A 12,274-nucleotide genomic window follows, 5' to 3' on the forward strand; every position below is an offset into this window, starting at 1 on the left:
ATTAAACAACAGGGTGATGTCTCTCCGTGTCTCTGTCTCTTTCTGTCTCTGATTCTTTCTGTCGCTCTCTTTCTGCTGACCCCCTCAAGCCTTTCTGTTCTTTCTTCCTCTTTTTATCTCTTTTTCTCTCTCTGACTCCTTTCCCAGTCCCATAGCTCAACACACACCCTTAATAACTTGGGAGATTCACTCCTTAAAAAAAAAAATAGAATTTAGGCTTTACAAGCAAATTTATTTTGGTAGAGGTGGGTGGGAGGAAATCTGCCTGTGTTTGTAGAGGGATTATATTGGAGGGGCAGAAACAAGGAGCCATATCAGGGGAAATGCAGGCTCCAGAGCTGGAATGAGCCTGTAGCCAATTGGATAATAACTGTGTCATTTATTACCTTATTGTCTCAATTGTGTCTTTTGAATTTCCTGACTCTTAATTCCAAGAAATCTCTTCTCAATGCTCAGTTAGTAAATTATTTATCTGCCTTTCTTCCTCTTTCAGTAACCTCGTCTCCCTGTGGAAATGCAGCAGTTACTAGCAACTTGCCCCAGACAGAGCACTGTAGAGCAGAGCTGGGGAGCTTAACCCTGAGCCTTCCCAGGGAGGTCAAGTCATCATGATCAGTTCCAGGAAGGCCGTGCTGAGTGGTAAGTAAGAGCCCACACTTTAGAACCAGACTGTAGATCCAGACTCCAGCTCTGCCCCTTACAGACCGTGGGTTCTGGGGTGAGTAACTCGATTTTCTCATCTCTAAAATGGGGATGATAATAATCTCCAACTTGTAAGGCTGTGAGGATTGTATGTATTGCATACGGCACTTAGAAGAGTTCTTGGCACATCGTAAATGCTTTATAGTGTTGGCTTTTGCTGTTATTGTGATTCTTATTGGTAGAAGGAGTAATTGTTGGTGAGAAGGGCTGGTTAAAAGGGAAATAATTTTCTAAAAACTTTCCATTTATTTTTACTGACCCTCCTTGGTTTTACCTCATCAAACATTTCTTGATCAGGGTCTGACTTAATGCTGAGGATTCAAAAAGAAATAAGACCCCAAATTAAATAAATAAGTAAATAAATAAAAGATAGATAGATACATAGATAGAGGCTGTCCCATCACCCAGGGGGTTAATCCTCCTTGAGAAGTTGGGCATATTAACAGCCAACTCCAATAAAGTGTGTTACCTGCTTAGATAGATGAATGCAGAGCATTCAGGGACACCTCACTGAGAGGAGAATGTCCAGTCTCAAAGAACACCAAAGATGAGTAAGATGGGCGTAGGTGAATTGAGGTAGGAATGGAATTCCAGGGTGAGACCATGACATGAGCACAGCATGGTACAGGAAAATAGCCCACTGTCAGTGAGGCACTAAAACCATGAGATATTGTCAGATCACAGCAGAGAGTTTAGATGAGGTGGGTACGTGGAGGGCCAAATCATGGATGGAGTGACAAATATTCTTGGAATTTAAGTTGGTTTGTTCCAGGAAAAATCCCAAAGAAACTCACAGTTCTTAGCTCAGGTAATAAAACCTCAGATAAATGGTTTCCCCATTCATGTCCTGAAAAGAGCTCTCTCTCTCTCTCTTTTTTTTTTAATAGCTTTATTGGAGTATAATTGCTTTAAAATGTTGTGTTAGTTTCTCTTGTACAGCAAAGTGAATCAGCTATAAGTATACATGTATCCCCATATCCCCTCCCTCTTGAGCCTCCCTCCCACCCTCCCTATCCCACCCCTCTACGTCGTCACAAAGCATCAAGCTGATCTCCCTGTGCTATGCAGCAGCTTCCCACTAGCCATCCATTTTACATTTGGTAGTGTATATATGTCAATGCTACTCTCACTTCGCCCCAGCTTCCCCTACCCCTTCTGTGTCCTCAAGTCCATTCTATACATCTGTATCTTTATTCCTGCCCTGCCCCTAGGTTCATCAGTACCATTTTTTTAGATTCCTATATGTGCGTTATCATATGTTATTTGTTTTTCTCTTTCTGACTTACTTCACTCCGTATGACAGACTCTAGGTCCATCCACCTCATTACAAATAACTCAATTTCGTTCCTTTTTATGGCTGGGTAATATTCCATTGTATATATGTGCCACATCTTCTTTATCCATTCATCTGTCAATGGACATTTCGGTTGCTTCCATGTCCTGGCTATTGTAAATAGTGCTGCGATGAACATTGTGGTACATGTCTCTTTTTGAATTATGGTTTTCTCAGGGTATATGCCCAGTAGTGGGATGCTGGGTCCTATGGTAGTTCTATTTTTAGTTTTTTAAGGAACATCCATCCTGTTCTCCATAGTGGCTGTGGAGAATTTACATTAAATTACATCAATTTACATTCCCACAAACAGTGCAAGAGAGTTCCCTTTTCTCCACACCCTCTCCAGCATTTATTGTTTGTAGATTTTTTGATGATGGCCATTCTGACTGGTGTGAGGTGATAGTTTTGATTTGCATCTCTCTAATGATTAGTGATGTTGAGCATCTTTTCATGTGTTTGTTGGCAATGTGTATGTCTTCTTTGGAGAAATATCTATTTAGGTCTTCTGCCCATTTTTGGATTGGGTTGTTTATTTTTTTGATATTGAGCTGCATGAACTGCTTGTATATTTTGGAGATTAATCCTTTGTCAGTTGCTTCATTTACAAATATTTTCTCCCATTCTGAGGGTTGTCTTCCGAAAAGAACTCTCTTGACAGACAATAGATCATTCTCAGTGGCTATAATTAGAAGGTGATTACTTTACCCCAATAGGGAAGTCCATCCCCAGCTTGGGCCTGGCTTGGACTTGGAGAGAGGATTCTGGGTGTTCTAGTTATCTATTGCCACCTAAGAAAAACACTCCAAAACTTAGTGGTTTAAAGCAAAAATTTATTATCATGTTTCGTGATTCCATGGGTTGACTTAGCTCATCTAAGTGATTCTCACTTAGCGTTGCTTGTGAGATTGCACTTGAACGTTGGCTGGGCTACAGTCATCTGAAGGCTCCACAGAGTTGAATGTCTAAGATGGCTCATTCACATGACTGGGAGTTGATGCTGGCTGTTGGCAAGAAGTTCAGTTGGCCTGTTGACCACAGCCTTTCCAGATGGCTGTGACTTCTCACAGCATGGTGGTGAGTTCCAAAAGGGAACCAAGTTTTTTCTTGGGCTGTAAGCATTCTAAACAGCCCAAGCAAAAACTGCAAAGAAGTCACACTACATCAGCATTAATGCTACCGTATCCTCTTGGTCAAAGCAGTCATAGGGCTCACCCAGATTCAAAGTGGTGGAGAAATAGACTCTACCTTTTGATAGAGGAGTGGCAAGAATCCATTGTAGAAGAGCATATAGGATGAGAGATATCACTGTGACCATCTTTGGAAAATACAATTTGTCACAGTGGCACAAGGAAGACACTTCTCAAGAATGTGTTAAGAATATACTCTCATTAAGAATATGTGCTTGGAGTGACCATGGTGTTCCAGGCAGGGAGAGGAGCCGGAAGTCACCGTGAAAGCAAGTCAACCCTTCTGAGGGCTCTTGCATGGAGGAAAGAGCACTGGGCTAGGGGACCAGAAACATGGGTTCGAGTCTAGCTGTTCTACTTATTAGCTGAGTGGACTAGAGCTAATTACTTCCTTCAGAACCTCAATTTTCCTTGTCTGAAAAAGGGGAACATGGAAAAAGTAATCTCAAAAAATCCTGTTTTAGAGACACCTGGGATTGCAACTATACTATAAGGGGTTTGTTTCCCCACAACTGTGTCCAACCTCATTAATTCTTTTATCAACTGTCTCTCTTTATGGAGGTAGCGTGACCATAATAGCCCCAGTTTGTCCAGGACAGTCATGGATTAAGCCTGTTGTTTCAGTGCAATTATGAATAGCACCCCCTTTCACTCTGTAAATTGTCACAGTTTGGATGATAAATTATATGGTCACCCTCGCAATAGGGCACAGGTTAATGGCTGTTACCCTCTGTCATTACATGCTAACAATGGCCTATTTCAATACTGGAACTTCATTAGGGATGAGTACTAAATCTCAGTCTAGATTCTTCTGATTGTAAGCAACAGAATTCAATTTAAACTAACTTAAGCCAAGAATGGAATTTGTTGGATAGATACTAAAGTATCTTGCAGAAGTTAAGGACAATGAAGCCTCTGGGGGTCTGAAACAAGGGAGAGAAATGTTTTCAGGTGCCCAGGCAATACTATCTTTAAGTCTCTGAGTTTGTGTTTTCTTTCTTTTCTGACTGGCTTTCTCTGCTTCTTCAAGTTTATCATGATCAGAAGATGGCTATCTGTGGTTACCATTTGTTACCCTCACTTACAGCCATACACAGAGACTAACTTATTACCAATTCCAAATTCCTTGAAAAGAAAATGTAATTAGTCTACCCCTCATCCATTTTGCTAGGAGTGGGTGAAGGACAAAGAAGACACTTGGGGCCCACCCAATGGTATAGCAGAAACTCAGAGAAAATGGTTGTTAGTCCAGGTCCTGCAAAAAGTAGATGCCAAGACTAGATTAAATAAGATAAATTGGGAAATAAATTGGGAAATGTTTGTGAGACAGAATGGTAAGGGAGCCAGGAGAGAGCCATCAAATGTAAATATGATCACAAGTGAAGGGGAGAGGGAAGGAAGGAAGGGAGGGAGGGAGGAAGGGAGGGATAGAGGAAGGGAGGGGAGGGAAAGTGTCTTAGATTGGTTCTAAGTCCAAGTTTGAAGTTCCAAGGAGATTTCAGCAAGGCTACTGAGGAGTCCTCATGCCAAAGTTGCTCATCAGGGGAGACCCGTGTCTACCAGGAAGAGGTCTACCTTAGTATCTCTGCTGGACTCAGTCATTGGCTAGAATTAGCCTTTGGGAGGAGAGGTCTTAGAAAACACGGCAATGCATTTCAGAGCTCAGAGCTCAGCAGCTTAGGTCTTTGGTTGACCGTACTATCATAGGTGAACATCTGAGAGGCGCATTCCCATAGTCACAACAATGGTCATGATGAACAGAGTGAATGCCCAATAGATGTCTAGTGGAGCTAATTACCCAAAGTGACTCAGAGGTCACCCAAAGCTTGAGTCAAAGTTTCTATTCTAGACCCAATGAGAAGGCAAGGGAAGTAATAGAAAGCAGAAGAATGAGACTGGAAGCTGGAACTGGGAAGCTCTAAGATCAGTCATACTTTCATTCAACAAATATCTATTGACTATGTGCTACATATAGACAGTGTTCCAAGTTCTTGGAAAACAGTGAATGAGGCAGGGATTCTGTCTACAGCCTAATGAGGACTTAATGGACCAGAGAGGCAATGACAATATTCTATGAAAAGTGTTATTACTGGAATTAAACACAAGATGCTGACTTCACAGGAGTTGGACACTTAACCTTGATGAATATTGGGCTATCAAGGAAGGTTGATGGGAACCTAACCACTGTGTAGTCTAACTCTACCCTCATGTTACATCTGAGGTTGGTAAAACGCCTTGTTCACAGTCAGGTCATCTTGTTGGTTATTGAGGGAGTTTTAGAACTCAGGACTCTTGAATTCTACCTTATTTCTATACTCTGCATCTGATGGCAATTAATTATTGCCAGCCCTAGGAAGGCATCCATTCCTCCCAGGAGAGCCAGGGGTTGTTATTATTTGCTTTCAACCTATCAACAACACCACCAAAAATATAGATGATTAAAAACCAGGCTGATGATGCTGCCTTTTAGAACTCTTTGAGGGTTTCTGAACAATCAGGAAACTTTAGCCTGTATTTTCAGAATATGCTGTCAGGGAAGGTCATCTGAATCATATCCATCAAATGTTGGAGATGACTAACTGTCAAACAAATATCACTTTAAAAAACTGGTCTTTATAAATACACAAGAAGAAATCACTTCTGTTGCTTTTGAAAGTGTTCTTCATTTCCTCTACTTCCCCTTCTGGCCCTCGCTCTGAGCCCCTCCCCACAAACAAAAGGCCCGCAGGAGAGGTACATACACACCTCCTAGCTGCCCACAACTTGACTGGCTTCAGGTACCCAGGATCCCCCAGAGCAGCTGCCCTCCCCCCATTTTGTTCTTCTCTGGCCAGATCAGGGCTGACTCACTAAAGCCTGAAGGTTTTGCCTCCTCAGGGTTATGGCCAGTGGGGAAGGGAAATAGCTGCACTCTGGGACCAGCGGGTAATTAAAGATATGCATGTAGCCCAACGAGTGGCTTCTGCACAGAAAAGGTCTTCAGTCAATTTAGGCCAAAGAGTGAAAGTTCGCAAAGACAAGCCTGGAGGCCGCCTTTCCCTTTACTGGATCATCAGCAGACAGAGGGTCTTCCAGGCCCTTGCATTGGGTACACGTTCTTCCAGACTCTTCTTCTGAGTGGTTCCTTTACCTGAAATTCTCCTTGATAGAAGGAGGGGGTTGCAGAAACAGCCCAGCTTACTCATCCTCCAGCCTTCAGGTAAGCTTTGTTCAATTTTACCAGAAAAATATATGTGCTAAAGGAGTAGCACCAAAGGTCAAATTATGGCATCTCTTTGGAATATAACTTCAGGAACAAAAACCAACCAAATGAACATAAACAAGCAAATCCCCCCTCTTTTGGCCTAAAATAGCACACCCCTCTCCTCCCATATCCACCTTTAAAAAAAATTGTATATTCTTGTGTAAAAATTCAGAAACAAAGGAAGAAAAGCCTGTAATTCTTCCCTCCCTTAGATTTTTCACTGCTAATATTTTGGTGTATGTCTTCTCATACTTTTTTGCCTAGGCCAAATATGTACAAACATATACACGTACATACTTCTAGAAAAATTAATCTGGAGGACAATTCCATGTTAATATATTTTTATACTATTATTCTTGAGGGAAATGTAATATTTCTTTATATAGATATACCATGAATAATTTGACCAATCCTCTATTGGATATAAGTAGGTTGTTTCCTATTTTCAGGAAAGCCCGCTTGAACTTCACCCCAAATCCCTCCTAGTATGGCGGAAGTTTAGTTTAGCAAAATGGAAAAAGGTTGGCTACTTTCCTCTAAATTGATAGTTCTCAACTAGGGGTGATTTTGTCCTCCAGGGGACATTTAGCAATGTCTGGATAGATTTTTGCTTGTTGAAACTAGAGGACTATGGCTGGCATCTGGTGATAGAGACCAGAGATGATGCTAACCGTTCTACAATGTATAGGACAGCTCCCTACAACTGAGAATTATCCAGTCTAAAACGTCATTTGTACTGAGGTTGAGAGACTGATTTGGTCTAGCTGTAGTTATAAACTCCAGAGAGCTGTCCATTAGATCTCCATGCTAGTCCCTTTCTTAATGTTTCTTATCGCCACCTTTTCACCTCAATTCATCAAATACAAATAGAGCATTGCGCTGGACACAGAAGTAGCAAAGAGGCAGCTCCTTCTGTGCACTGAATCACACCTTGCCTTGCAAAAGCTCTTTTTCCAGATCAGTGGAAACTGCTTTTCCTTATCCATGTTGCTCTTAGCAACCAAACTCTCAGTCGTTATTCAGTGACTCAGTCTGCAGTCATGTGCTTTTGAGCTACATGGTCCACCTGAGAGCCACGCCATTCTCTATCCTGGCCTCCAGAAAAATTCCAAGACCTTGGCTTTCCTTACTAGTCACTCTATTCCCCATGTTGGCTTAATTTACCCTGTTCCCCTCTGTAATGGGGACTCTAATTTCTACCCTCCCTTCTTCCTCTTAAGGTGTCAATGCCCACGTGCATCCTTGCCCCCTCCCCTTCTGAGAATTCAGAGTCCATTCTCCTGTCATTGGCTAATCCTTCCACATGTGTCTTGGACTGCACCCTTTCATGCCTCTTTACAGCCATTGCCTCAATGCTACAACTTTGCCCACTGCAGCATTCTCAGGGGTCCTCCACTAAAGCAAAACTACCTCCTTTTATATTCCCTCCCCTTCCATGCTAGACCGGGTTTTGTCAACTTGGCTGAGGCTGGAAGCCATGTTTCCCAGGATTCTCTTCCTCATATGGCTCTGGTCATTGTTTGCCAGTCCAGGAACTGACATAAAATTTGGAAGGCAGAGGTGAACCAGAAGGTTGCTGCAGTTGGGCATGGTGACAAAGGAATAGATGCAGAAGTGCTCAGTGGACGCCAGCTTGTTCTAGCTCACCTTATTGGCTACTAACCCTGCTGACCAACAATTTCCCAGGCCCCCCAGCAGACCACAGAGCCAACAACTACCCCAGAGACAGCAGTTTCCACAGAACTCTCCATGAGCTCCCCTTTGTGGCCCCACTCAGAAGCAACCAGACCCGCTTCCAGGATTGCCCTGCCAGTTCCAACTTGTCCACCTGCACTGGTTCTTTAGGCGGTTTGTTTAGTGACTGCTTCTCTGAGCCTCCAACTCCCTCCTTCCCCAGCTCCTCCCACATTTATATAGGGACGGACTTCTGTCATAATTTCCACAGTACTCATAGTGGCTCTGCTTTCCTGAGTGGATCCTGTCTGATAAACTTGCACCGACCATCTTCTTCAAAGAGTGGTCTGCGCTCACTGCACTCACTGCTTCTCAGACCTCACTCCATAATCACTCTAAGCTCCTGGTTCTGGTCTTCTCCTCCAACTGCTGTTACCAAAGTCACCATCAGGACTAAGTCTTGACAGGGAAAGGCCCCTTCAGAGTAATGTTCAATGGAATTTGTCTCAGTACCACACAAGACCAGGAAGATCTCATCCTGTTTCCTACCTGCATTAGCCAGCTTTAGCATTTCCCAGTTGTCAGTATTTGTCTCACTAATGTTTATGGGAAATTCTCTGGAAATGCCCCCAGTAGCCACAAAGACAATTCACCTTCCACAACCAAACCCACATGGCTATGTAGTTTTTGCTTATTTATTTTCTGCTGGTAATAGGATTGACAGCTGAGGTTAGGGCACTTCCAAAAATTAAAAACCAGTTATGGGTTGAGGTTTGCAGAGATCAGTTCAAAAATTTCTTCTTTTTTCCTACCTCTCCCCTATTGGCTATAATGGCCAAGCACTTGCCCAATTCAGATTTGACCCGGTTATGGTTGCTTGCCATCTCTCAGCCCCATGAAGACCACAACCAGGCAAAGTAAGCAAGGACCAGCCTTCTTCCTAGTCATCACAGGGGTGAGAGTGAAGGGTCTTGCAGTATGAGTGGAAGGGTCTACAAGCATAATTTGCAAACCTCATAGTGCCTCTCAATTGAGATATTCTGCCACTAGAAGGTCTTTGCTGATAATGCAAACGTGTTCCTTGGAGATAGTGCAGAAGAAGGGTGAAATGGTACCTTTTCCAAAAGGAATGAAGCTTGAGGACACTTTTAAAGAATAAAGTGCAGAGAAAGATCCTGACAAGGAGAAGTTTGGAGAGTGGAGGGTGGACAGAAAATGGGAATAAGATCAGAAGTGGTTGGAATAGGACAGAAAATGGGAATAAGATCAGAAGTGGTTGGAATAGGACAGAAAATGGGAATAAGATCAGAAGTGGTTGGAATAGGAACCAGAAATTAGAAGACCATTTCAACATAGAATGACTTTTGTGCCCAGATGGTTAAAAAAAAGAAAGCAAATGTCCATCAACTCCACTGGGACTACTGTTGTTTCCAGGTCATGGTGGTTGTATTAGCAACAGTTAGCATTCTGGGAGAATGATATGTGTCAGGCACTATACTTACAAGTATCATGTCTTTGGATGCTCATTGCAACTTTATAAGGTAGGATTATGATTATTTCTGCTTTAAAGATGTAAAAACTGAAGCAAAGAGTGGTTAGGGAACTAGCCCCAGGTCACACAGCAAGGCAGCAATAGAGCCAAGTTGTAAACCCAGGGTGTCAAATGCCCAACTCAGCAGCTCTCAAGTGCTAAGCTCTACTGTAAATTGAGACTGGAACCTAGTGGTGAAATAAAAGATCTCCAAGAAAACTGAGTCAAATCCCTCCCCTGGCCCAACTATAGTTAGAACCTAGCTATAGCCCTGCCATGACGTTCTCTCCCTCTAGCAACCAGCACACAACAGCAAACCCTTGCCTCTTCAAATAAAAGAAGTTAAAAGAGGGGTACAAGTGTTGTCCAGCTTTTTGCCCTGCTCACTCTGGTTTTTCTGGCTTTCCGAAATTTTGAGCTCCGCCTCAACCCATCCCCACTTCTCCTCAATGCTGGAGAGGCCAACTTGTCCCATTTTGCCCAAGACTTTCCCTGTTTTAGCACTAAAAAATCCTTGGTTCCAGGAAACCCCTCTGTCCAGGGCAAGCAAGAAAAGCTGGTCACTCTACCGCCACCGTCCACTCCAATCGCTTGCCCTTCCTCTGCTTAATATGATCTGACTTCTTGTGGCCTGGTTTGCCCATTTATTGGCAGACTTTGGTTCTACTTTCACCACCCAGAATGCACCTTCAAAATTTTATACAGAAAAATTCCAGTCTCTTAATATCTCTATAAATATATTCCCAGGATGATAGGTATGTGAGTGTGTGTGTCCATACTGCTTTTTGCGTAGCTACAATTCCTATGCATGCACCTATGCATGCACTGTGGTATTCCTCTGCTCTTGGTTACATTTTGTCCACAGACCCACATGAAGTTAATGTGTCACACTACATCTTATTGACATTTCCAACTGGCTTATCCTTTTGTTGAGAACTTTAGCACTTCCACTGTACCATTCTCTCATGGTGCAAGGGAAAGAGTACTGGCCTTAGATGAAGAAGTCCCAAGAATTGATACCAGTTATGCCCCTTACTAGCTCTGTTTTCTCGTGGGTAAAAGTGGATGATGAAACTATTTTCCTCGCTCAACTCCCTGAGCTGTTACGTGGCTCCAATGGAATCATAAGTTTGAAAGCTCCAGGCAAACTCTAAGTCACATTGAAAAGGATATTATTATATCATAAAAATATCACTGTAGAAGACAGGCAAAAAGAAGAAAATGAACAATCAAGTTTATTTCTTAAAGAAAAACTCATCAGTTTATACCATGGTATGAGTTCTTCTCAGTGTTTTTCTATGCATATAGAGATACATATTAATTTTATAAAAGCTCAATCCATATTGCTTTGTATCTTGGTATTTCTTATTTAACAAACTATTGTGAATGTCTTTCCATTTCATATTAATAAATACTAACCTACATTATAATTGATAATGGCTGCATAGTGTTTTGAAGCATGGAAGTAGTGTGATTTATTATAACAATACCATAATTTTGAGCATTTAGGTTATTTTAACATTTTCACTACTATAAACCATGTTAGAATGATACTAACATTCATAATTAAGAATGAATACATTCTTAATTATTTCCTTAGGATACATACCTAGAAGTAGAATTTCTGAGTCAAAAATCACAGCTTTGGCATATGTTGCCAACTTTCCTTCTAGAAAGATTGTAGCAATATATATTTACACCAGAAGTTCATGTGGAGTTTATTTCTCCACACGCTTGCCAATACTAGATATTATATTTTTTGTTTGTTTTGTTTGTCAGTTTGGTAGGACAAAAGTGGCTTCTTGTTACTGATTTAATATCATAGATCTTTTCATTGAGGGATACTTCCTGGTTTTGATTTTGTTCTTCTAATGGGGAGATCTATAATATTAAAAGGTCTAAAGTTTCCTCTGCCTATTTTGTGTTACTCCAGTTACTTTAAGGAAATACATATTTACATTCAACTTTTCAGTGGTTACTCTCAAAATTTTAATATGCATATTCAAATATATTTTTCTAATGTGTAGAATTAGTAAGATTTATCTCCTCTGATAAGCTAAGAACTTTAGCTTACTTTTACATTCCTCTGACTTTCCCACTTCCAACCCCCAATTCAGTAGGTTGTTTTCTAGCTATAGCTATTCAGTCTATAATCTATCAACCCACAGTGAAGTTCTTATGGTCCATGATGGAACAGGATTAGCTGAGCGGTGAACAGGAGAGAGCAGATTACTATGCCAGTCATCTCAAAAGAGGCTATTAAAGCAAGATAAAGGAGACTTTATTATTTCATCATCTCATCTACCCAAAGTGTGTCAGTCAGAGTGATTCTCTGGAGAAACAAAACCAATAGAATATATATACACATATATATACATATATATGTGTGTGTATATATATATATATATGTTTATTACAGGAATTGGCTCATGTGGTTATGGAAGCCAAGAAGTCCCACAGTCTGCTGTTTGCAAGCTGGAACACCAGGAAAGTCAGTGTTATAATTCAGTCCAAACCCAAAGGCCTGAGAATCTGGGGACTGATGGTGTAAGTCCCAGTTTGAGTCTGAAAGTCAAGTGCCCAAACTCCAGTGTCCAAGA

The sequence above is a fragment of the Orcinus orca genome, chromosome 8 (assembly GCF_937001465.1).
Source record: "Orcinus orca chromosome 8, mOrcOrc1.1, whole genome shotgun sequence".
Classification (NCBI taxonomy): domain Eukaryota; kingdom Metazoa; phylum Chordata; class Mammalia; order Artiodactyla; family Delphinidae; genus Orcinus; species Orcinus orca.